The sequence below is a fragment of the Babylonia areolata genome, chromosome 26 (genome assembly GCF_041734735.1).
Source record: "Babylonia areolata isolate BAREFJ2019XMU chromosome 26, ASM4173473v1, whole genome shotgun sequence".
Classification (NCBI taxonomy): domain Eukaryota; kingdom Metazoa; phylum Mollusca; class Gastropoda; order Neogastropoda; family Buccinidae; genus Babylonia; species Babylonia areolata.
In genome coordinates, this window is record NC_134901.1 from 43,176,756 (window position 1) to 43,180,442 (window position 3,687).

Sequence of the window (3,687 nt, forward strand, 5' to 3'; positions counted from 1 at the left end):
CATCATAGTGACATGGAAGGGCACAGGGACATTCTGCTGGTCGCCTCAACTCCTCCCCCCCCCCAACCCCTCCCCCCTCAGTGTCCCACCCACACACCCCCCCAACACATCCACCCCCTACCCCCCTCACACACCCGAAGTCCTAGACAACTTCAGCGTCTGTCACATCATTGCCCGGCAACACACAACACGGCGTCACAACTGTCTGAACATTAGGGAGGGGATTGTTTTTCCTTAGATGCAACGGGTGCTTTTCGCTTCACTTTTGAAAAAAAAAAAAAAAAAAAAAAAAAAATCACCACCAAACGTAATTTCACTTTACGGTTGTTAGAAAAACCACGTTTGTGGTTGCTGTCTGAAGAACATACAAAAAAGCCTAAATGAAATAAAACACGTTTTATAATTCTATAATTATGCAAACATTGAACTTTTCACAGCAGCGTAGGTGTCATGACTAAATGCTACAAGGGAATGTAGGGAGTCAGTATCTGTCATGTCACACCACACTCTGGTGCTGTGGGAGTGAACAGAGAGTAGAACACACCACACTCTGGTGCTGTGGGAGTGAACAGAGAGAGTAGAACACACCACACTCTGGTGCTGTGGGAGTGAACAGAGAGTAGAACACACCACACTCCGGAGCTGTGCGGAGTGAACAGAGAGTAGAACACACCACACTCTGGTGCTGTGGGAGTGAACAGAGAGAGTAGAACACACCACACTCTGGTGCTGTGGGAGTGAACAGAGAGTAGAACACACCACACTCTGGTGCTGTGGGAGTGAACAGAGAGAGTAGAGCACACCACACTCTGGTGCTGTGGGACTGAACAGAGAGTGGAACACACCACACTGTGGTGCTGTGCGGAGTGAACAGAGAGTAGAACCCAGCACACTGTGGTGCTGTGCGGAGTGAACAGAGAGTAGAACACACCACACTCTGGTGCTGTGGGAGTGAACAGAGAGTAGAACACGCCACACTCTGGTGCTGTGGGAGTGAACAGAGAGTAGAACACACCACACTCTGGTGCTGTGGGAGTGAACAGAGAGTAGAACACACCACACTCTGGTGCTGTGGGAGTGAACAGAGAGTAGAACACACCACACTCTGGTGCTGTGGGAGTGAACAGAGAGTACACCACAGCACAAGTGGTCCTGTGGGAGTGAACAGAATACACCACAGCACAAGTGGTCCTGTGGGAGTGAACAGGGTACACCACAGCACAAGACGTCACAAGTTTGGAAATCAATGACGAAAACAAGGGGGTGGGAGGGGGAGAGCAAAAAGAGAAAAAGTATAAAGCTTTTTAGTTGTTACAAATATCGCGCTTTAAAAATTCCCCAGTTCTTCCCCACCCCTAACCCTATCTTCTAAGAAAATTCCTATGTTAATTTTCCATTAATTTGATCTTTTTTGTAAACTCGCATTCAGAATGATAGAAAGATTGTTTACTTGTTTTTGTCTGTCATTCTCGTCACTGTTAACAGTATGAATATATTCAGGTGTGGTGGATGTTTTGCTAACAACTTTGTTGTACAGGGTGGCAAACCATTGACATTAGCGGTACCCAGATGTCCTCGTTCTCAGATAAGTATAGTTTGACATTATACATGCCTTGAAGGTTGCACAGTGTACAGACCAGCAGCGACATCTAAAAGGCAACCACTGGGGCTTTTACAGCATTATAGTTCTAGTGTTGTTTTCGCTGAACGCCTTAAATTGTTTTGTTTTTTTTAGTGCATTTCTTTGCAACGACTATAGGTGTGTGACATCATGTGGGACAGGATTTGGATCCAGATCGTCCAACGAAAGGGAAAGACGAATAGTATAGATAGAGAGAATTTTATGTACAAGTTTTGATGGTCGGTTGCTTGATGTCCATGTGTGTGTGTGTGTGTGTGTGTGTGTTGTGTGTGTGTGTTGTGCACCAGTCAGACATTGACACATTGATTGTACCGTGTTCTGTGTTGAATAAATCTATGATCTGCTTATACACACATTCTGCTTTTTATGAAGTGGGTATGTGTGGTGTTGTTTGTTTGTGGTGTTGTTGTTGTTGTTTTACGTGAATTCGACACACACACACACACACACACACACACACACACACACACACACACACACACACACACACGCCCAGGTCAGTGTATAGTGTATGAATCGAACCCAGGACCCCTGGCTTTCTAGCTGGGCACTGTGTCCAGCAGTCCAGGACTGCACTGCGACCAGTGTCCAGGGAAGCTGGTCAGACTGAACCGTGAACCGTGACTGAAAGTCCGCCACACTCTCCACTTCTGCACTGACAAAAAAATGAAAACTATGGATACAAATCATTGTATTTCTGACAAGATCCTGGCAACTGAAATGAGATGCCGCAGGAAGATCTTGAGCATCCTCTACACAGGTCACGAAGAGGTCCGCAACGAGTAGCACCAAGCAGTGGGATCTCATGATGACCTCACAGTCGTCAAGAAACAGAAAATGAAGTGGTATGGACATGTTTCCTGCCCAACAGAACTTGCGAAGACCGTCTTGCATGGGACAGTCAGTGGAAGCCGCAGAAGAGAAAGAGACGGGAAGACAATGTCCTGGAATGGACGGTATGAACCTGGTGGAATCCCAAAGAGCGGTGGAAGACAGGGACAGGTGGAGGGGAGTGGTGGCGATGTCTTCACTGCTGACCCAAGGACATCGGCACAAGTCACGGGCTAGGTAAAGGTGAAGGTGGTGATGTTTGACAGTCTACCGTCAAAACAAATGCACCAACATTTATGCATTTCCCGTCAGTACTTTGTTTCTTAGGACTTCGTCATGGATGTAATCACACCAGAACAAAGTGACTGGCAATGCTACAAATCGAGATGGAATTTCCCTTATAACTTCCTGTCATTAAAACATTGTTTCTCAAGTATAAATCTCAGAGTTTGTTCAGTGTTTGCGATCACTTTACTGATGGAAAGAAGAATGAACTGGAAGGACAGACCGGAAGAGAAAGACAGACGAAGGGAGAAGAAAGTGAAACCGAAAAAAGCCATTATCGTTTCGTTTCTCCGGTCGACAGTCATTGTTTCATTAAAAATTCATTGCAAAATTACTCATGGGACCGAACATTCAAATTTCTACATGCAGGCTCGCGCACGCGCGCGTACACACACACACACACACACACACACACACACACACACACACACACACACACACACACACACCAGGGTTACTCAGACTGTTCCCCCATTCATTACAACGTCACGCAGTGTTTTCTTTAAACGACACTGAAGGGAGCATGGAGATTGGATGGGGAGACAGGGGAGGGGGTGGTGGGGGGGACAAAAGGTGGTGGTGGGAGGGGCTTAGAGAAAGGAGGAGCAGGCTGGGGAGGGGTACTGGTGGGGAAGGGGGGGGGGGGGGAGGGGGATCCCGCTCCTCTAATGAAGGAACTGTCCTCACACACTGACATAATCGTTGCAGAGAGGGGTGGAGGGGAAGAAAGAGGGGTCCAAACGGGACTGGGAGAAAAGGATGAGGGAGCCCGGGGGGCTGGGAGGGGAAGGGGGGACGTCGTAGGGGGTTGGGAGGGTGAGAGGAAGGAGGGTGGTGGGGGGGGGGGGGGGGGGAGACATGGGCACCGCCAAGATCTCATTACAGTTCGTGAGGGGGTGCACCATGTCTCCTCCCTCCCTCCCTCCCCC

The 3,687-nt window shown here is 48.3% G+C and overlaps 1 protein-coding gene across 1 annotated transcript in view; it reads left to right on the plus strand.

Moving 5' to 3' along the window:
* The window catches only part of LOC143300680 (cleavage and polyadenylation specificity factor subunit 5-like), a 72,321-nt gene extending 70,336 nt beyond the window's left edge, over positions 1-1,985 (plus strand). The window contains exon 7 of the mRNA XM_076614525.1: positions 1-1,985. This exon is cut by the window's left edge and continues 307 nt beyond it. The gene's annotated coding sequence lies outside the window, so the exon portion shown is untranslated.
* The last annotated feature ends 1,702 nt before the right edge of the window (positions 1,986-3,687 follow it).